Here is a 22888-nt window from a genome sequence, read left to right as displayed (position 1 = left end):
CCTGCATGCTGTTTGTACTGGTAATTGCTATATTGGGACCTGAATCATCAGTTGATCTTTTTGAGATGTTGCAAGAAGAATCAAGCTCTTTCCTGAGGGCAGAGGAGAGTATGGGGTCAGTGACACTAATACCATGTGTAAAGGCCAAGCAATTTTAAACTGTCAGTTTAAATTGTACTTACAATTGACTTTTCTTGTTGTTTCAGGTAACATCTGAATAGATTATAAGCAAAAAACCCCAACTTGTTAATACTCTAGACTCTGCTTGCCAGAGTTAGTTTCCTTCCCCTGGGTAGACCCTTGGGTAGTGCTTTCAAAAGCATGAAGGTCCTGTGGTCTTTTGGGGAAACTTGGGCTCCCAGTGCAGTTTTGCAAACAGAGTTTAGAGGTGTCAGGTGTTTATACACCACATTTTTGCTGCTTTAATGGTCTGTATTCCTCCTCACCTTTTCAAATTCAGGTCTGTCCTTTATTCCAATTTGGGAATTTAGCTGATCCGTACCAGTATGAAGGTACATCTCCAGGGTGTAACTGTTTCTGTATGGAGCCTTACAGTGGTCTGGCTGTGTTGATTCATGTTTAACATACAGTAAGAGACAGACTTGAGGCAGAGTGGTGCTGAGCCAGCTGGCCATTTTCCAAAATGTAATGTGTGGCCAGTGGCACATGGGTGGCTTCAGAGCAAAATACAGCTTTGCGAAAACAAAATATATTTGAAAGTGCCTGAAAGTAGCTTGGATTTTACCCCAGCTGAGCACACCTGGAGGTGAGGGTGCTGGCTGAGGAGGAGGGGAACAGGCACTTGAGTGCTCTTCTGACGGGTACTCTGGGATCTGACAGGGCAAGCTGCTTACCCGTGTTTCGCTTCTAAGCTCATAAGCAGCTCTGAGCAGCAGAGAGTGGGGAGCCAGACACACGACAGGAGATGCACCCGCGGCAGGGCCGCCTTGGGCAGGATGGCTGAATCGGCACCCATGCTGGGGGTCTCATGCCTCGGTGTGTTTCGGGGTGCTGCTGGGGTGCTTGTGCCAGGAGGTTGGAGGTGTGATGTGGGCATGAGGGCCATCTCGGTCCCAGATGTGATGTGGTCGGGCTGCAGCAGTGGCATTACTGTAGCCTCTGTGCTGTTTCAGAGGAGTGCATGAGCAACTGTGCCCATGGCCAAGGGAGGCAGAGGATAGGCCGTGAAATGGCATGAACAGCAGAGACTGCCTGTTGCTTGCATGGATGTGGGGCTCTGTAGCTGAAATGGGTCTTCTCGCTCCTCTGGTCCAGCAAGGTGTGCATCGCTGCAACATCCAGGATTTGAGTTTTGAAGCGAAACTTTTTGTAGCCAAAGACCTGACAGATCTGTCCTACCAAACTGGCTTTGAGAAGCATTTTATTTTTAAACTGCAGCTGAGCTGAAACCTGTGCAATCTTTGCTTTTGAGGGAAGGTGGCTCCCCTTTAATGGGAGGTCACATGGAGTACTGGAGGGTTGGACTTCTGGACATGCCTCAGGACTACCTGTGGCTTAGCACTGAAATTAGTGGATGCTCTTGCTGTTGGTGCTGGAGTGTTTTTGGAAATAGTCCTGTGCATAGAGTGGGGCCGTGGGCACCTCCCCATGGCCTGACTGTGACCTTCTCCATCATGAGGACACCCCCCTCACTGGGATGTCCTCAGCCCTGAGCCCAGGTTCCTGCCAGCATGGCTCCTCCTCTGCTGTCCCAGCCAGCACCTCCCTGCCTTCCCCACAGGCCACCCGTGTCCCTGTCTCCGGGGTCCTGCAGGGTCACTCTCCCTGTGAGCATCCTCTGTGGGGAGGAAAAACCAGCAGCAGAGGCAGGCTGAGCACAGGGATGGAGGAGGGAGGAGCAGGCAAGTCAAGGGGGAGCTTGAGGCTGTGTTCCACTTTCCCTGGGCATCCTCTGCCCTACCGCCTTGGAAAACTCCCTAGTTTGAGGACTCAAATCCTGTTGGGGAAAGGGAGACCTTTCAGTGTTGTTACCTTTCCCCACAGTCTGCTAAAACCCTCTGGAGGAAGCTGCAAGGGCCAGATGTCTGCCATATGTATGACTATACTGCAGTGGGGGGGAAGAAAAGTGCAATTCATTGGAAAATGTGTCTTAAAAAAGAACAAATGGGGAGCACAACAGCAATACACAAATAGCACCTTGTGTGAGTGGCTTATGTAATGAAGTAATTAAGAAGAATTTATTATGGTTTAATATATCACTAATCAAAGCTTGCATTTTCCCTCCCTACCACCTTTAGAAATTGGTATTTGAGTGTGTTGTCTATATTTTGAATACAAAAGGGTTCACTATTTTCACTCATGAAGCATTTCTATGTTGTATTGTGCATTTGCTTTCCATATACACTGTTTACTTATGCAAGGATATTAAGAAAATAACCAGAATAATATGCAACACTGTTGTTCATCCATGTTTGTTTTTATGAATGAATCTTCTGCCTGGTTGCACACAGGCTTCAGGATAGCCCACTCCTAAAATTCAGACTTTTTCATGAGTTCTTTACTCTGATGGGGGAAGTTAAAAGCAGGCTTTGCTTTTAAAAAATGCAAGGTATTAGCCAAGATTTCCAAGCTCGAAAATAGCAGGGTGCCAGGTTTGTATTATAAAATAATAGCGCTGTTTTCCCTGCCGTGTACTGTGCCTCCTACAAACACCACCTCCCTTCTACATTTTATATAGATGTTGCTATATAGCATGAAAAAGGAGCGTCTCCTAATGCAAGTATCTCATGTTGATTCACTGCTATACAACTGTTCATCCTCTAATAGTGTGGGATTACAAAGCATTATCATCCTCAGATTGACTCAGGTAGTGCTATTTTTATTTAAGCTGTATTAAGGTATCATTGTGAATCTTTGGTCTCACAGCACAGAGGTAATACCATTTACTATTTTTATAAAAAATCAACATGGCTGTACAAACCCTGTCCATAGCAAGAGCTGCAAAAATTCATCATGAGCTCAGTGCTTTTTTTCCCTTTCCTCTACAGTGAGTCATTAAATTTTTAGTTTTCATGTGACCTCAATCATGTTGGCCAGGCTTGGAATAAAATAAAAGGGTGCCTTGGCTTATGGTCAGGGACTTGGTACTTGCTCGGAGAAGCTTTGGTGTAAGCAGGGGCTTGAGCGGGTTTGGAGATGCTCAGTGGAGTTACCTGGGCAACCACTGAAGGGATGCAGTGGATTTCATCCATCTGAGCATTTGTGGGGTCATCTAATTCAAGCAAATGAGACCTCCCATGGACATCATACCAGCACCTGTGCCCCCCCCACCTCACAGGCCCTGCCCCTCTTAATTAAAAAAACCTGTGGTAATTTGGTGTGGATCCTTTCCTCACTTCTCTCCTGCTTATCACCCTGCAGCAGCCTGGTGTGCTGTTAAAGCAAAAATAAACATATGTCCTGGGGTGTAGGTTGGCTGAGGGGTGCAGTCAGAGCTATCTATGGAGAATATGTCTGTCTGGATGCCTGTGGGTTGGATGGGCTGCCAGATATTGTGGTTCTGGGGGTGGGGAGGGGAAGCACGATCAGGGATCATTTTCCGTAGGTGGTTTGGATGCAGCTCCCTTTCTGGGGATCGTCATAGAAAGGACATCACCCATGGGTGCACAGCGCACCCCCAGACTTCCCACCTCCAGGATTTGCTGGGACAGGGTGCTGCTTCAGAGCAGGAGATGTAGCACTGTCTCTTCTGGGGAGTTTCTGGACATATTTCTGGCCTTTGTGAGAGTTCAGAAGAGGAGTGGTGATGGTTGACAGAAGGGGAGTGGTGGTAGAGCTGCTCCATGTGCCCCAGCAGCACGCATATGCTTGTGGGCATCCTCCTGGTCTCTGCATCCCAGGGAGTCCTGGCTTGCAATCTACTTAATTGCTCTAATTAGCTCATGGCACCCAAAGGCATTACGATCCTGGCGGGAATGCTACCATGAGCAGCCACAGTGGTCTCAAGCGCGATCCCCAGCTGTGTGAGCATGAACATGTGGGGAGACACAGGGCCTCAGCCCACAAAAAAAATTAGTGTTTCCATCCCCTTCAAGTCTTCATTTGAAATGAAGTAGACATTCAACAGTGGGTATTTTTACTGCTTTCTCTTTATCAGGAATGCAGAATAACTTTCAATAGCTACTTGATTTCTACCTTATATAGAAAAAAAGCCAGTGGTAGTGGCTGGATGCTCCACTGTTCAGCATGGGCAGCACAGAACGTCCATTGGAAGGGGTGAGAAGATGCTGTAGGTTTGCCACTGCAGCACCGCAACTGGCTTTTTGCAAAGGCTTTCAGTCCCGTTCCCAGCTCAACAGCTTGTGGTCAGCTGGGTATAGGAATGAGCTGGTGAAGTCTGATCTCCATTTTGCCGTTTAGAGTAGAGGAACTTAAATTGTCAATTTTGCCATAAGAAAATATGTGAATAATTTTGATGTGGGATGCGTGCTGGGTTTCAGAATAGCCAAGCTTGAAGGCAGGGAAAATTTTATGAACGTTAATTAAAAGGTTTTTTGGAATGAAAGCTGAAAACCCCAACTTATTGTGAGGGTTTTGACCTAACATGTTTGGCTCTTTAAAAAGAACAACATCCTCTGTTCATTGTACCCCTTTTCATGCTTTACATATATTTTAGTTGTATTTAAGTATTTCAGTAGCAAAGTTAACCATTTAACTATCTAACCACACACAGACTTAAAGGTCTGACAAGCATTTTGCTGCAGCCTCGTTGCTGCATTCCTGCTGCGGCCAGGGGCTGGGGCTCCATTGCTTTGTTAACAGTTTGGTTTGGGGGGGAAGGGGGGTTGGTTTGGAGTTGTTTTGGGTTTTGTTTTTCTTTTTCTCTCTCCCCTGACACCTGTTGCATCTACATTGGCTGTTGGGTCCAGGCATCTCCTTCTCCTGCACAGCGTCCTGGTGAAATTCCAGAGGAGAGTATGGGTGGGGTTGGTGGGATGCAAGCTTGTCCTTGTGTGAGAAAAAAGGGTCTGAGCTAAGCCAGACAGTTTTGCTCCCTTCTCCCTAAACATTCAGTATCTATAAATACTGCTGTTGGGTTACCAGAAAATCTTGTCTCTTAGCAATCACAATCCAGATTGCTCCCTTCCAGAGAGCTGCCCTTCATCGCTGGGGGAAGCAGAGGTGGCCATCAGACCCTTGTTGCTGTCTTCTCGGGTGAAGCATCAGGATCTGCAGTTGGACTACATGATCGTTGCAGGTCCCTTCCAGCTGAACTCTCCTCCCTTCTCCTCCTGTAGACAGGATTGGGGAACTGGAAGAAGACTGGGCTGTAGATCCCAGCCAGTATCTCTGTTCCTGCTTTGGTGCAGGAGGGGTGGGAGAGATTTTCTTTGCTAGGTGCTTGTTGGCTGTCTTATACCGTAAAGCCTGAGAATGAATTGTCTCAATTTTGATTTCATCGGCAAATGGAGTGTGGGCTTAAAAGGTAGTGAATCTGCTACAGTAAAACTGAAGTGGGTTGAAATACAGAATTTTCATTTCAGAAAAAAAAAAATTGTCTTCAGTGAATTTCAAGAGGAATATAATTTTACATTTTCTTCAGTAACACACCAGAAAAAAATATTTGGGAAAAATCATAATTTTTCTAATTTGTGGGAGAGATTTCATTTTAGGGGTTTACCATCAATAGATTATTTCGTGGCACATCAGTATTAAGGCATGTATCATTAAGGCTGTATCATGTTTCATTGTTTGTTATGTACTGTTACTACCTACAAGTCAAAATAGTTTATTTTCTAGTTCTGATCATTTATATTGGAATCATTAAGGCAGTTTGGTTTTAAGTCTTTTTCTAGGTTAAAATACCTTTTTTCTGAATGATGATGAAATATTTTTAACGCTATAAGGAGGAGCACAATAAATCTGTTAATATAAGAGTATGAAAAAAGAAACCTCAGGATTCAAAACCTTGAGCAGATTGGTTTCAGAATATACCAGGACTACCTTCCCTGAGTTTGCATATGCTTCCTAAGTATTTTGAATCTGAAAAAAAAGGAAGCTGTTTCCTTTTGCTTTGCTTAGGTTTTGGCTGGGTTTTTTGTTTTAAGTTAGACCAAATGTATTTGACAAACTCTGCTGCTCACTTGAATAGTCAAGTAAGAGGATTGAATGGTCCCTGTTCACCACTGTAAAGATGGAGGTGAATTTACCTGCAAAATGGCAAGTGAATTGAGGATTGAGGGACGCTAGCATGTACAAAAGACATTTCAAAGCAGGAAGACACTAAATGTTGAATTTCGTAGAGTACCTGGTAGATTACTTCAGGTTGTTCTCTTGAATCAGTGTGCTTTTAAAGATCATAGGCTGGGTCTCTAAGAAAAGGGGTTCAGTTTTCCAGGTTAGCTGGTTCTCTCATTTTTTCCAGACATCTACCAGCTCTGTGGTTGTGTTCCCCTCCAGCCACATGCTTTCGCTGCACTGTGGATAAAGCGTGACCTAGTAGGACAGTGGGACTTTACCATGCTCTCAGTCCCTTCCCGTGATGGCAAGGGAGTTGTTTTGTCTACTCCTAGCTGAACAAATATAAAAGTTTGATTTTATTTTTCATTGCATCTCAAGCATCCTTCTCCCTTCAGCCTCCCATGCTCTGGGAGATTCCCTGGTCAGGGGTGACGATGGCTCTGCATGGAATTCTGGGTACCCCAGGGGAGCAGAGCAGCATCCATCTCCGTGACAGCACCCAGGCAGAATCCAGGGTTTATTATGCCTAAACGCAAGTCAAAACCTGCAAGAAGTGGTTTAATAATGGGAATGTCAGCAGACCCCTGAGTACAATGATGCTGCTGGATGCTTTCATAAATCTAGAGTTTAGGGATGACAGTTATGATGCATGGCACTGGGAGAATGTGAAACTGCAGTCATTAAACAAAAATGGGCTTTTAAACTAATGGAAGCTGCCTAAACAGTTTTGCTGTGATGCAGATTCCCTTAGGCTACCATTCTTCAAATAACACAGGTCCTATTGACTTCAAAAAAAGCCAGGAAAATATTTTGTTTTGGTTTTGTAGCACTGCTTTTAATTCATCCCAAAGGTCAGGCTGCTAAGTGTTTGCAGGGTTTTAAGCTGGAGGTGTTAGAAAATAATGAATGGCAACATTTCCAGATAAGTCATTCATCATTGTTCCTCTGAATTAAGCCATTGGCAATACCAAGGATTCACACCTGTTCCTAGATGGGTTTCCAAGTGAGCATGGGGGCATTTTTCTCCATCCAAACTCAGCTGTGTTTAACCCAGTAGGTAGTTCTGTACAATGTCTCTTTTATACAGAATTTTATCCAAATATCTCCATCAAAACCTGTTCCAACTCCTGCTCGTTTAAAATTATACACAATAAAGCAGCATGTTGCATTGTCTCCTTTGAAACCATCATTCCCAGCCTAAAGCTGGAAGTGTAAAGATGCATGTATTGCCTTTTCCTTCATGCCAGAGAAACCCTGATGGACAGGTGCTACCTGTGATCTCAAGTGCGTTGGCCAGTTCCTCAAAGAGGCATTTCAAGAGTGTTTGGCGGTTGCAGAAGGTTGACCAATCCTCAGCCACCCGCTTTCACATCTTTTGTAACTTTTACTTTACACGGGCTTGGTTTCTTCCTGAAAATAGCTTGTTTTGGCTCAGTCTCCCTGTCCCCCTCGTTCTTCAGCTTGATTAGAACTCATGATCTTTTTTCTTTCCTTATTTTCTTCCCTCGTTTTATTGCAAGGATAGAGGAGAGGACAGAATAACCTTGGCTGTGAAAGGATGCTGAATAGCAGAATTTGGAGGGGTTTTCTGTCTCATCTCTCTCTTCACAACATGCACAGTTCGGAGCCCATTTCTCTTCATAGAAGTCCAATTTCAGCCTGGGGCTGGCTTTGCTGGCTGAGTAACTCCAGATATTTTTTAAATATTTTTAAAATATTTTTTAAAGCAAACAGTTCCATTAGAATTGTATGTGAAATCCATTGCCACCAGTCATATTTCACTTTGAAGCCCTCCATGTCATGAGATGACAGTTTGAAGTTGGATGTTGTAATGCTCTCTAGTTTTTCTAGAGCAAGTCCGAACAGATGTTGGGTAGGATGGGCTGGAGGGCTCCTGTGTGTCAGGGCTGTTGAACACAGCTTTCAGAACCTAATTGAGTTAGTTCTCTTCCAAATGTCACCTGCAGTCCTGTTCTCTGCAGGTTTTGGCTGTCCTGTGAGACCTCGATAACATACTGCTTCTTTCCACCACTTTTCTCCTTTGCTTCTGTAGTCTGTCCTAACCATAAACATATTTTCGATGGGCAGCTCTTTGTGGGTGAGGAGAGCTGTATAACTGTAGTGACTTCAGCCAGGTTTTCTTCTTCCTGGGGAGTATGCTTGGGTCAAGAGAGGGGAGTGGAAGAAGAAAGGTTAAATTAACTATGACGTGAACATTTAAACAGATGGCTGACCTTCGTAACATGAAGAACTGTTTACTTCTAGGAATTTGCAGGCTGTTTTAGGTTTGTCATGCTCTTTACAACAATCTAAACGTAGATATATGACATCATTCGATTACCTTACCACAAGGCTCTGTTGCTTAATTTCCCTGCTGTTTGAAACACTGAGCTTTAGGTGGAATAAGCAGGATTCGGGAGCATTGATAGGATTGGCTCCCTTTGTGCCAACTTTCTTTAAAGTCCTGGAAGCTGAGGACAGAGGGATGCTCCTGGTCGTGCTGGAAGAAGCTCATCTCACTCCCCTGGGAGAGCTCAGCTCTAGCAGGGATGAGGGTCATGCAACAGTTAATTGTGGACAGGGTAGGGACAGATGATCATCCTGCCCCAGATCACTTAAACATCTTAAGGGTCTAGCTTGCCTGCCTGAACCAGTGAAGTAATCTTTCAGTGAGCTGCACAAGTGAGCACTGAGCTATATACAGTCTGAAGAGAGAGGTGACACAAAGTTATCAAATTCCCCTATACCATCCCTCCCCAAAAAGCTGTGTACTGTATGCCTGCTTAACAGGGGAAGAACGTCACTGTTCAGAGCAAATTGTTTCAGCCTATGGTGGGTTACCTGTCCTCTGGAGGCTTTTTACGTCAGGGCTGTGTATCTTCTGAAAACATTTGTGATGCAGGCCAAGTGGGTGGTGTCTTGATGCAGAAATTCTTGGAGAAATTCTTTGAGTCAAGGGGTATTGGACTAGATCGGTTGTTCTCAAATTAACACTTTTTGTGAGATCGCAGCAAATTCTCAGGGGCTGTGCTTTGGACAGTTGTGTGGTGATTTGGAAAAGCAGTATCTGCATGGTGGCCACACATGAAGTCCTTGGCGCTGTCCTGGAGGCCTACTGGGATGAGTGATGCCAAGGGCCCCATCTGGGATTCAGTGAGTCAAGGGTGGAGGAACATGTGAAGTGCTTGGAAATTGTCTTTATAAGGAGTGCACTGTGTTAGTCCACCAAATAGTGAAAGAAAAAAAAACCCAGTATCAGCACAGCATGTATTTCTTTTACAGAAGTCTGGCTTATCACTATGGTTGGCTTTTCTTAATTACTGTTAATGCTTCTGCAGGCTGTGCAGTTGGAGCTGGAATGTGGCTGGCCCGGAGTCAGGGCACGGAGGCTTTTACTCAAAGACAGGCCATCTGCAAGATGTATTTATTTTTTTCTTATTTGTCTTCTCTAAATAAAAATGTGATGCTGTGAGAATGTCCGTTCCGTCCTCTTACTTCACTCCACTAAAGCTGCCGTTTTCTGACAAACTGTTTTAGAAAGTTATATTTGGCGAATGGCTGTTTACTTAATTCTTCTTCTATCATTGCTGCTTGTCTGTGAAACCCAATTCTGTTTGCGTGCAAGCTCAGCTGTAGCTCAGTTCAGAGGATTCTTTAACCATAATTGCTTTCTGCTCTTGTTTGCTTTTTTTAGCTCCTTTTCTCTCATGATGGAGGAGCTGCAGGTACTCCATATCTGATGAAGGCAAATCTAGTACCTGCAGAGCCAAGGCTGTTAGAAGCCATGTGGTTAGGTTTCCTCGCTTACCCCAAGTGTTGGAGCTTCAACACTCTTGGCATCCCACAGCTATAACATAGAGAGGATTAGATTTGCAGGGGTGAGATTCTTCTGCATGCAGAAAACCATGTAAAGCTCAATGAAGGAGCAGCCACACATGTTGGTTCCCCAAGTCCTGCTGGCTCAGGTCCTCAGCCAACAAGGGAGACTTATCCATGGTTACCTTCAGCAAGCCTGGCTTGTCAGGATGACTTGGGAGAAACAGCTTGTCTTTTGGTTTGTTCTTTTTTTCCTTTAAAATAAAATTATTTCTATGGGCTCAGTGCCCTTTTGAAGTGAACTTACCTGCTTGGGACACTGGGATTTGTTCTAGAAATACTCCTTCATCATGGACCTCTATGCAAAACTACTGTTTAAATCACTGGGGGAAAAGGGAGAGTCCCTTGATGAAACCAGTTGTTCCAGGGTTTTTATTAGACTGATAAACTTAAGGCTGTCCCCGGCAAAGTGAGCTTAAGCAAGGCTTAACATGCTTTGCCCACAGTTAGCGCTGTATAACCCAGCATTGGCCACCCCAGCCTAGCAATGGGTGTTTCTGGAGAAAGGTAGAGCGTAGGGACTGTAGTTATAAAGGGAAATGCAATTATAAAAGCAAAAGAGCAAACAGTTGTTTATAATCTATAAAAATTGATACTCATTGCTCTTGGGTTCGCCTTCCTTGCCTTAAGGTTTTCTCATTAGAAGCAGTTTCTGTAAATACCATCTCTTTCTTCCCCCTTGGAGAGATCTCAAATTGCTGGGCTGGAATTGTCGTCTGGGTAATCAATAAACTCCAATCTACATGACAGTTCATCTTCCTTGAAGTTAGTTCTTTCTGTACTGGGGATAACATGTCTAAAGCAAATGTAAAATGAAGAAGGGTTGGATTCAACTGGACCCACTCTTACAGTTTTGCAATATGAATGTCTTCAAAAACAATTACGGTTATTGCTAAGTGGACACTAAATGATTAATCTACTAGCAGACAGCAAGTGCAGTAGTGTCTTTGAAACAATTTTTGAGCCTCTTCCCTGCTGTTCTTTCCCTGCAAGACTGGTCTAAAGATAAGACACTGACAGTAAAATAAATTGTGATTTGTAGCCCAGTTCTCTTTCAGTCTGCTCCTTTGCTTCAGCATTGCACTTCTGTCTTACACTGAAAAGCATGTAATGAAAGAGGTTTAAAGTCTGCCCTGAGCACAGAAGATACTCAATCTTGTATTTCATTTGAGGTGTATGCTTAAAGTATCATGGGGTTGGCTGGATTTATTTGTGCACTTAGATCCATGCTTAATCAAATTATGTTTGAGAGCTTTTGTTGATGGGACGTCACAAGTTCTCTTCTTCATGAGTTGGTGGCATCATGTGCAGAGCATGTGAAAATATTTATTGATAATTTTACTGTCTGGAGTAGTATTTGTAATGGGAATACCTACTTACCTCCTGGTTTTCCTCCCAGAAGGTCTCTCCTTTTGGCGACATGCTGTGGAGGGAGAAATTCCCAGCGCTTAGTAAAGGAGCTGAATTTGCAGCTTAATTTAGGGAGATGACTAAACACTTTAAAATGCAATGATTTGTGAGGGAAAAGGCAAGACTGCAGAAAAGAGTTCCTCGTACATTTTTGTAAACTTGTACATTTTTAACATTTTTACAGCGACAAGTCATAACACTATGTACCACATTGCATCAAGACAACCAATTCAGAAAAATCATCTAGAGTGCGTTGATGCTGTGGACTTGCCTATTAGCTAGTGCTGGTTTTAATTGTCTTTCTGTTTGAGGAGGTGTCCTCAGATCTGACCTTAAATTAGAGGTTAAGCTGTTTCTCATTGCTTTGAATGGGAAGGATACATTTGGTTGTACATCCAGCTGAGCTGGCTCAGAGCTGGTGAGCAGCAGTGGAGCTGGGCGTAAGTCATGGAGTTACTCATATAGCTTCTTACCCTTGCTTTATGTTGTTCTGGTTAATAATATAATAATGACAATAATAATTCTGTACAATAACAGGTTTGTTTCCCTGGCTTGTGTGATGGCAATTCTGTTACTGCAGAGGTTTTGAGCTTAACTCTCAGTAAACTGCAGGCACAAAGCCAGTTACTGCGTGTATGGTTGAATACTGGCTTGATGGAGCTACAAAATATTTTCTTTGAAATGTTTTCTTGTCCCTTAAAGGCAACCCTGTGCTCTGATAGTGACACTTTTGTTGGAGAACAAGAAGGCTTAAAAATTGGCTTATACTGCATACTTTTTTAATCCCAGCTTTCTCAGATAAATGAATCACCTTTTCTTAATTCTGTGCGGTGGAAGAAACCCTCATGACTGTTTATAAATGATGCAGTTTGCTTTTGCTCAGGATGCTGAAGTTCAGGAGTGAACTCCAGGCAGACAGCTGTACTGTGTTAAGGTTCTTCAGAGCAGAGCTTGGTTTTAATCTTGATTAAAACCAAATAATACTTGATACTACCAAATTTTAGTAAGTAAACATGAGACAGACTGCTCCCACCCAGCAACAGATATGATTGTTTGGTGGTGTAGCTTTGGTGCCTGTTCCAAAATGACTCAAATGACCAGTGCTTAAAAATAAGCACCCTCCCATCCTCCAAACCTCCAGGTGTGGGAGCTTGTGCTGCAGCTCCTGCTGAAGGAGATCACAGAGGGACGATGGCGTGCTGAAGTCAGAAAAGGGATGTGAAGGTGCTGAAGGAGACCACCAAGAGTGGTCTTGCCTGAGTGCTGCAGGATGAAGCAATTAATTCCATTTAATTTTTAAGATAGTTTAAAATAGTTTTCTCCATGCATCATGAGACTCTGTCATCATCCTGTTGTTTAGGTTTCTCTGTGAGCTGGTGGTGGTCAGCATGTTTCAAAATAGCAAATTTCATGAAGCTGTGTTGATTGCAAAGCCCGATCTTGTGCTGTTGCAGCGAGCGGCGAGTAGACTTCCAACCCGAACAAACAAACAGGTCCTCTTTTGGGTGTTTGCCCTGCTGAGGGGCTGTTCACCTCCCTCCCGGATTAGAAAATGCCTCACTTTTAACTTATGGTCTGTTTAATAATTTGGGTTGGTGGGTTTTTTGTCATTGCTGTGAGTTTATTTTTTTTCTAACTGCTCTTCACCATCCTGCTGTGGTTACAGCAAAAGCTCCTCTCCCTTCTTGTACTTTCATTTTACAATACATCAGCTGAATGCTGCTAGTCTGCCACTTTCCTTAGCCTCTTTTTTTTTAAAAAAAATTTGTATCACTGAAGAACATTTTCAACCTTGCTCTGTATTTTTATTTGCGTGATCTAATTCAGCTTGACTTTGGCAATTTCTTTTTACCCCTTAGTTTCCTGACCTCCGTGTCATAGCTGTCTTTGCCGAGCAGCCCTTCCTTTCAATTCCTCACAGGCACTCTGCTCAGTCCTAAAATCCCTTTTTTGGTGATTGTTTCTCCAGTTAGATCGGGAATCATTCCCTAGAAGTCTTCCCCATTTTGCTTGGGGTTATAAGTACCAACTCCTTTTTTTAAAAAAAAAAATAGTCTTTGCCATAAAGATAGTCTTAGCTTCTTCCAAGTGTGTCCTTGAGCACTTCAGTCCTGTTGACTTCCATGCCAAGTTCCTTTGATTACTCAAAGCTTATGGGAAATTGAAAATACAAATTTCTGCATATTCTTCTGCCTAAACCACCTCTCCGTGATTACAGTTGCCTCCAGAGTTACTTTCTGTGAGAGCTTACAGCTACTTACAGTGTCTAAATTAGTATCACCCTTTTCTAGTTCAGCAGCTGGAGGATTACAACTGCTGTCTGCTGCTTCCAGGAATATCTGTGGTCAGCTCTTAACGTTAATAGTAGCTTCTTCAGTTGAATGTTTTCGGAAGTTACAGTCCCACAGTAAGGTAAGCCCTGCCAGCACTTGTTATCTTGCTGTGGACCTTGCAATCTACACTGCACTCCCATGCAAACTCTGTAGGGTGTAGGACAACCCATGCCATTGTCCCTTCTTCTCCCAGGCAATGTGGACCCCATAGGACCATAGACTGCCATCCTGAGTTTCTTCTCCTTCTGCTTCCTGACTTTTCCATTGCATTGCTCTGGCTCCTGGTATCAGTATTTTAATCCTTGATCTTGTTTCTTACTCATCATGTATGAATTTCTGGCTAATTATCTACCATCCTATCTGACTGCTGCTATTGATGTTAATATGCTCTTTGTTCTCCTAAGTTTGGATTACATTATGTGTTGCTTTTTTTTTTTTGTCCACATTTACCAATACCCCTGTCTGTTTATTAAAACCAGATGTGGGAATTAACTGATTTTCCTCTCTCTAGAGGTTGTTCTTTTTCTTTAGTTTAAAACTCTCAGCTGTGCCTGCTGTAATCACCGAAGGCCATCTTCATTCATGGAGAATCATCCTTTCTCCATTAATGTTTTCTGGTGGTGGAATACTCTAAAACTTCCTTTGCAGTGTCAGTTCTTGAATCATAGGGATGACATTAACTTGTAATGGCTTTTCCTTCCTTTTGTAGCATTGAAAGTCCCCAGGGATGATGCTCAGAGGCTAAGCCTGGTCTCCCCAGGCTCTGTCTGTAACCTAGAGGGAGGTAGGCACCACCGGGGAGCATCTAAAACAGGCTTCTACCCCAAATGGTCTTCCTAGTCCATGTTTCCCACTGGCAGACAGACTGTCCTTTTCTGGCTTAAATTTAGTCCTGAGCCTTGTTCGTGCCTGTGGTTGAGTTCTCTATCTGCACACTGAGAGCAAGGGCGCTCTGTCTCTTACTGGAAGGCCAAAGATAAATCTCTCAGGGACAAGGAGCTTGAGTACTCTTAATAATAAGGATGAAATAAAGTGGTGTAAGTAAACAGAGAGCTGAGGGCAGTACAGTGGAGCAACTAGGAACACGGGCTGGAAAAGGAGATGAAGAAGTGGAGTGTGACGGAGAAAAGTCAGGCCCCCAACACATAGGCTGTGGCCTTGCAATCAGAAACAGCTGAAAGATTTTCATGGTACAAAGACATTTTACAGCATATCTCCAAGCAGCAAGAATGAGTCCAGATTGCTGTGTCTACAGAGGGTGATTGTTTTATTTCCCATTAAGAGGGTAGACACAAAATCAGATTTCCACTCTGAGTTGTCTTATATTTTTAGCCTGTGATTGGATTGCAAATGCACACTGGATATTTACATTTCTGGAAGCAGGCTCTGGTGCCATCTTCTTAACTAGGAACCAAGTTAATTTGCTGAGCTTCCAGATGGGAGCCGTTTGTTTCTTTATTACAAATTTGTAGGAATGCTTAATTTAATCTAGATTTTCTAGCTCGGTAGTTTGCCTATTCTAACATTCAAGCATTTTCCTTACCTCCCTTTCTGCTTTTTTTTTCCCTTCCCCTTGAGCTGAATTATCCACTTGTGTAGAATAAAAACAGGTTTTGCAGAAGGAGCCACCTGTCCATCATCCATCGTGCATGGAAGCAGATTGTCTTTCCATGTCCAATAGAAGGTGTCCTAAGAGGGGACTAAGCGCAAGATGTAGCTGGTAGAGCCTCTTAGCCCTGTTTCACTTGGTTTGTTGAGGCTTATTAAATTTTGCTAGCTTCTCTGTTTAAACCAATTTAATGATCACCTTATTCTGGTCTAGTACATGTGCTGAATAAAGATGTTGTTAAACTACTGGCTCTTCCTCTGTTGTGGGTAGATAAGGATATTTGCAGGGGGAGGCTCATAATTTTCCTTAGCAACATTCAGCCTCCAGTGCATTGAGTGACTTGTGATTGTATTATAGCCATTTCTTTAATGAAATTTTAAACTACATGTCTCTTTACAATCACTTTTGCCTGGGGTTCTTAGATAGCCGTGCAAACGCTATGTATGTCGTTGCCGTAGCGTGCAGTGCGTACTGAAGAAGCAGATGGGGTGCAGACAGGTAAGGTTAGCTCACAAGCCCCTTTCTTCATTACTGCATTTTCCATAACAGTTAAGTCTGTGGTAGGAAAAAATGATGCATCACATTTTAGCTACTTTAGTTTCAGAATGAGTGTATTGAACCAGCTTGAGGTCAACTTTGCTATTGCTTCTACTTGTGTTATGAATTCCCAGTGCTCCCAATAGCCAAACCTCATCCCAGAAAAAAACATGGAAGTGCTGCACAGAGAGAGTGCGTTCCTAAGTCCCAGAGATACAGCATGCCTGAGAGCTTGTCCTGAGCAGGTTGGGTCAGTGACCTGCAATACTTCGCACATGGATGAGCATCTACAATTGTCCTGCGTGGTTCCTGTGTTGCTTATGGTCATGCAGCAGTTGAAGGAAGCTGGGGCTGGTAGGGAATGCACAATATGAAGCTGTCCTACTTCATTCCTTGCTCAGGATTGTTCCCTGTAAGGCAATGATGATGGGGATGACGTGATAAGGTACCAGAAGACATCTTTTTGTCCTGCATCTGTGCAAGATAAAGTCTTGCTGCCTCCTGATCTGTGGCTCAGGCCCCGAGGTGCTGGGGTGATGCTTTCACCCAGGTGATGCTCAACCCTTGCAACAGCAGGACAGAGTGGGGTAGTTGCCTACGCAGTCAGGGGACTCTGGCTGCTCACTTCTGGTATAAGTAGTCCTTGGTACTTTTACATTTTGGGGATGGAAGTGTCAATACTGGTTTTCCCCACAGCAGATGAGGGGACAGGTTTTAGAATATTTTATCAAGTGATGGAAGCGATGGAGGCTCGCTTTTGGAAGGTGGATGATGGAGGGTGGGGCAGGGCCAGGTGAAGCGATACTGCAGTTGTGCCCGGGAAGGCAGGCATAGGCTTGGCAGCGCAGCCCAGCCTCAGGACCCAGGGCAGGGGGTGTATTTTGTGCATGCTCAAAGGGTTGGGGCAGAACCTGAACTTGATTCTCAGCCCTGCTGGCAGGCTGTGAAATACCACAAAGGCAAAGGTGGTGTGGTGGAAATGGTACAGTAAAAGATTATCTGGCTAGCAGTACTCAGGTCAGCATCTCAAGTAAACAGACAATAACCCAGACAGGGTGGGAAATTATTTTAAATTATATAAATGCTACTATAATAGATATTTCATTAGAGTGTTGTTTTCCATTTTATTCTACCACTGTAAAAAAGAATTAATATAAAAGAGAAAGAAACAGCATTGGTATTAAACACAGATGCTTCTGTAATGTAGCGGTGAGATAAGCTTGTTACATTGAAATAGTCAGCCTGGAAGTTTTCTCCCTGTCGTGCTGTGCATGCAAACACATTAAGACCCTTTAGGAATTTCTCACAGTCTCCCCCTGCCTTAGTGTGAGTAGGACACTGAAAACATGAGATCATGCCTGTGTTCCCCCCACTTGCAGAGCCTTACGGTGTGCACATGTTGTGAAAATTGCTTGGCAAGGCTGCCCTGCAGCAGCCGGAGCTGATTCAGGCAAATCCTATTAAGTCAGGAGTGTCAATACAATGTGTAAAACTTTGGTTTAGAGGGGGCTATTTATAGCTGCAGTAAGACTATTGCGTGCACAGGGCTTTTCTTTTACACCTACTCAGGCATCTTGGCAGATTCACCATCCCCTTTACCTGCTCAGCAGCTTGGGTGCCAGACCTCTGAGAACACCAGCGTTTTAGCTGGAAATCCAGGTCATCTTCTAAAGCCTCCTGAGTGCCATCGTGGAGGAGGAGGTCATGATTTTCTGCCTGCCTCTGTACAGAATGGACAGCATCTCCTCTTCTCCTGGCTCACTGGGTTCAGCAGTTTGGCTCTCAGGGCATGCAGTGCCCCTCCATCACTACGAGCACTGTGGTGAGGAGGAGGAGGGCTGCCATATATATGTCAACAATGTCATTAAAATTCTCAAGCTCTTTCCGTGAAGAGGGAGCTTTCCAAAATGTTTCGGAGCAAAGTGCGTAGGATCTGGAGTTTAGAGGGACAGAATGTGGCAGAGCTCCAGGGGCAGGGTAACAAGGGGATGCACTGGACTTTGTGGGAAGGATGATTTATGCACCCCGTTGGCAATGTCAGTTCATGGTTTTGGGGTCTGGCTGGGTAGATAGGAAGTTTCCCATCTAGAGTAATCCAGCGGTGGAGCAAGGACCTCCTTTGTGAGCAGGTGTTCACAGTCTGGTTTTAGGCTTTGGCATTTGGCGAGCACACTAATGGTACGTGAAGGACTTGCTGTTAATTTAATTTTAAAATAACACAGTGTTAGTGGAGCACAAACAGCAAAGAGCAGCGAGAACATGCTCCTTCCTGCAGCTGGCCTGGGCTGGGGTCATCCCACCACTGCTAGCCCCCAGGATGCTGCTGCAAAGTGTAAATAAATGTGTTAATAAAGCGTATGAGCTTTCTGCATGCGTTACAGTGAGCGAGTTGATTATAGGGATTGTTTATTTTATGGGTTTTTTATATTCTTATTGGGAGCCATTTGCCAGTCTGCACAGAAATCTGATTAGCTGAGAATTGCTAGCTCTCTGGTATACATTGACCTATAAAGTGAAGGATGCAGCAATAAACACAGTCCATTAGGCTGCTGGAGAAGTCTGTACTTCGTTGGAGGCTGGAAAGGAGAGGTCTTGGCACTTAAATGCCTCTCTCTTGGGAACTCGCCTGCGCTCAGCATGGGGGGCCTGCACCAGCCTCTCCTGGGGGGGCTAGCAGCCCATTTCAGCCCACTGGCACTGCTGTCTGCTGCTGGAAACCTGGGGTCTGGGTGTCAGTGGGTCTCTCTGCCCACCCCGGTGGTAAGCTGAGAAGGAGCTGCCTTACTGTAGGTGGGCTTGTGTGAGAAGGGAGCAGGACACTGGTGTCACTGCAGCCATAAATCTGCTGTGTCAGCAAAGTAGTGCAGCAAAGTTTCGGCCAGCGGGAAAGGGAAAGGGGCTGTTTCTGTAGATGAAGGGAATAGGGAGTTGTAGTTGACTGTGGAGCTTCTGTGGTGCTTCCTAGAAGTAAGCTTGATGCTCCTTGCAGAGCACAGTTCGTTAGTTAAGTAGGTTTAAATTCAAGTCTCCTTCAGGAGCCAGGAGCGCAGCATGAGGCTTCTGCTTCACCCAGCAAATGCATTTCTCATTGCTCCACATAAAATAACTTTCAGTTTTTAAGCAAGGGATTATTTTACCTCGTCACTGGGCACCTTGTTGTGTCGCTGGAGGGTGTTGAATAGGCACTGTACACAAGTGCGTAAAATACAGACAAGGGGACTAATGACACCTACAGCCTTGCAGTGATATTTTTGTGAAACGTCTCCAGTGCAGCAAAAGCCTAGGGCTGTTCTTGCCAGCATCCCGCCCCCCATTTTTTTTTTCTTAATTACAACAAAATATTTAGTTTTTTGTTAACAGTGTAGGAAAAACCTTTGGCAGTAAGGCAAGCAGAGGCTGTGGAGAGCTTTGCCCTCTGTGGTGGTGCATTCAGGACGCCACTGCCAGTGTCACGTAGGGTGAGGTGGTTTGGGGCAGCAGACTTGTGCTGCTCCTGCCCCTATCCTGGCAGCACTGGAAGAAGCCAAGTCTCCATCCAGGACAGGATAAAGGTATATTTTTAACTACTGTTTTGACAGGATGAGTTCAGCTGCTTGGTCAAAGTGGATCAGGGCTGCAGCGTGTCTGAATGGCGTGCCAGTGTGCGGCCTGCCCCGTCTCTTCTGGGTGCCCCGATACATTGATTTGTTTAGAAAACCCAGTCTGGCTGGTTGAGACAGACCAAGAAGGCTGAGTGAAAGTGAAGCAAGGGGTGGTTGTTAGCTAACGTAATCTGCTGTCCTAAAGCCAGCCTGTGTCTTACCCATGTGTTTGTTGGATTGGACTGGGGAAAGATGTCTATGTGTCAGCTCTGCTTCTTAAGATGCACAAAAATATTTGACAGCCTTTCCAAAAGATTTTTAAATTACTTGAGGCATCTGCAAGGCTGCATTGAAACCACCTTTTATCCTTGTGTGGAGGGCTACTGAGTGGTTGGAGTGGCCCAACCATCTTAGCTTCCACCTTTTTATATTCACAAACATCTTATTGTTGTTTTTATATTCATCAACATCTTGTGTTTCTTCACGCCTTGTAGTGCTTTAAGCTGCCCAGTCCCTCCCTGAGCTACTGAACAATGGCATACCCTCCAAATTTTTCTTGTCTTGGAGGTAAAAATCAGCAGTGAGATACTATAAAAGTAGTAAATGCCTTCTCATGATTTTAAGTGACTCTGTTTTGTTTTTGAAGTTTTCTTTCATCAAAATGATGGCTTATACTTGTTGTCCAAGCAGTATGGTATTCAGCAAGTAGCAAGGACATTTTTCTGCCTGGGATTAGGCATCACCGGTGACGCCAGGGTGGTGCAGTGCGGAGCTGGTGTGGCGTTTGCAAACAATCGCTCATAAAAACAGTGCTGTGATTAATTAGGGTTTTCAGGGCTCTGAAAGAGTAATTTCTATATTAATAATGCTCACGTCTGAGTGGCCGTCCACTGGTGTGGGTTTTCTCTTTGAACAGAGGTAGAAACAGGTAATTTTGCCATTAGAGCCTGAATATATAGTCACATCAGGCTGTGGGCACAAATTGGGTCTTGTGTAAATATATTTGCTTGTTGAAGGTTTTCTTCTCTTTGATGCAGAAGTCTTGCTGCTGTTGGTGTAAATATGTATATGCTGACCTAGTGCCCCCCTTTATTTTAAAGAAAGATCTGTGGATTTCTAATAGGCACATTTTTGAAAAAAGGGATCTTTCCACTTTTTATCTTAATTTTACATTTGAGGGAAACTAAGTACTGTGCCAGAAATTCCCACAGTGGATGGGTGACCAGCCAGGTGGTCTCAGAGCTCCAAAAATTCAACCTAAGGAGCTGTAGACTGCAAAACCATCAACCGCTTGGAAACCCTTCACCCCTTTCTACCTTCCTGCGTCTCTGAAACTAAAGTTTGGGGTGTCTCTTCAGATCCTGTATCTTGTTTAACCAAAACACCCAAAGATACTGTAAGTAATGATGTCTGAGGAGCTTCAGAAGAGAAGCAGCAGTCAACTGCTGGCTAGTAGGGATTCAAAACTGTGATTTGAACTGGTGGGAAGGGACAAATAATCCTACACTAGCTCTTCTTTCTTTGAAATGTCCGCAACGAAGCTTTGGAGGTGTGAGCTGCATCTTCTGCTGGTGCTCCTGGATGTCCTAAGCCTGGATGGGTTTTGGGGAGGTGTGAAAGAGGGAGACAGGCTGAGAACAGAGCCACCTGCCTGGTTTTACACTGTAGCAGTGCTAAGGACATGCTCCCTTTCTAAGCCCTCTTCAGGCTTTGCCTGCTTCTTTACTCGAGAGACTTAATTTGGTGTTTGAGAGACTCTTGTTTTGCCCATGTAGGAATGGAGCTGCTGAGGGGGATAATGGAAATGTTCGGGGTAGTAGGGTGACGTCTGTTCTCCAGCGTCACCGAGGAATTTCCGAGTGTTGGAAGGATGTAAAGTGTAATACCCATCACTGGGTGGAGCGAGGGTGGACGCGTGGTTTCTGCCCATGTTTTCGCTTTGTATTTAAGAAAAAAAAAAAATAATCTAAAAATAAACTGCCAGCTTGCTTCCACTTCCTGGTTTGCGCGGGGCTGTGGCGGAGCAGCCGGAGGGATGGGGCAGCCAGTCCAGCCCAGGGAACCCCCCACCTGAGCCCGGGGTGGCCGGAGGGGTAAGGTGAGGGTGGGGGGGTGGCCGGCACCCCCTCAGGCAGCTGGCCATGGAGCGGGGCTGGTGGTGCGTGGCTGGCTGTTCTCTGGGTGTGGGGGGGGTCATGCTGCTGTCGGTCGGTATGTAGGCACCCTGTGGGTGTCTGTCCTGTGTGAAGTCCCTCTGCAAATACACATCGTGGCATGGTGGTGCAAGTGTGTAGGTCCTCCATCGGTCCTGAGCATATGAGTTTTGGCAGGAAGGGAGGTGGTTGGCTTTGAACCCTAAATTGTAGAGAGTGGGTCAGAGGCCTGGAGTGGAAGAAGCAGCTCCGGGTGAAACAGGTGAGCAAGCAGAGCGGTGGTGGTGCTGATGCAGCGGTGTGGTGTGACAGCGGTGTAACCGGCACCGAGGCTGGGCTCGCTAGCCACCAGGACACTGCAGCGGCAGCCGTGCCAGCTTGTAGGGGGCTTTGCTCTCTGGGTAGGGAGGAGCAATGCAGTGCTGGGGCGGTTTGCTGAGCTGGTGCTAGGAGAGCTGCAGACGGGAAGCAAGAAAGGCAGCGCCTAGGTGAAACCATGGGGCAGCATGTTCGTCAAGAGATGCCTTGGGAGCTTATTTTTTCATTAAGGACGCTGTGCTTCTTTAAATTTTATTTATTTATTTTTATCTGAGAAGGCCTAATGATATTGTGCAGGGGACACACAGGCAATTAAAATGTTTGTAATACTAAATTGTTTATGAATAAGCTGCTAAAGGCAGTAGGAAGTTGCGTAGTTTTCTCTGCTCTTTACAGTCAGGATTGAAACTCCCTGAGCTTGTGGTCAGTAAGATGCTGCAGAGCCTGGTTCTGGCCTAAGCTGCCAGCAGGGACCTTTTCTTTCTTCTCTGTGTGATCTAAATCCGTTTTACTCCATGAGCCTCTATGAACCTTGTTTTTTACCTCCATGAACCAGCCTCACTTGTCTCAAATCCAAAAGCCGGCAATTTGGAAAGATTTCCCTGAAAGTCCTTCTAAATTTTATCAGTGATTTCTAACCATTAGTCCTACTAACATACATATCGTCTGTATGTTTACACTGCATATTTATACTTCACAGCTTGTTAGTTCTCAGAGGTTTAGCAACCCACTGGAAAAATTTGCACTGATGGGGGAATCAGTGGCTTCAGCCTTTTGTGATCTTGGTTTTCTGACCTGTATTTATGTGTTTTTCCCCCAGCCCAGAGGAGATGGCGCTTGCAGGTTCAGCAGTGGGCTGGCAGAGCAGCG

At 44.7% G+C, this 22888-nt stretch overlaps 1 protein-coding gene across 4 annotated transcripts in view; it reads left to right on the top strand.

Moving 5' to 3' along the window:
* The window catches only part of HPCAL1 (hippocalcin like 1), a 69031-nt gene that overhangs the window by 20442 nt on the left and 25701 nt on the right, over positions 1 to 22888 (top strand). The window contains exon 1 of one of the 4 annotated variants that reach the window (XM_075086830.1): positions 21553 to 21640. The exons of the other annotated variants lie outside the window; for them this stretch is intronic. The gene's annotated coding sequence lies outside the window, so the exon portion shown is untranslated. Of the gene's footprint in view, positions 1 to 21552; positions 21641 to 22888 lie in introns of those variants that run through there. 4 annotated transcript variants of the gene reach the window in all.

Source organism: Phalacrocorax aristotelis, chromosome 3 (genome assembly GCF_949628215.1).
Source record: "Phalacrocorax aristotelis chromosome 3, bGulAri2.1, whole genome shotgun sequence".
Taxonomy (NCBI): Eukaryota; Metazoa; Chordata; class Aves; order Suliformes; family Phalacrocoracidae; genus Phalacrocorax; species Phalacrocorax aristotelis.
The sequence above is the reverse complement of the archived record's forward strand: the minus strand, read 5'-3'. Positions and strand labels throughout refer to the sequence as shown.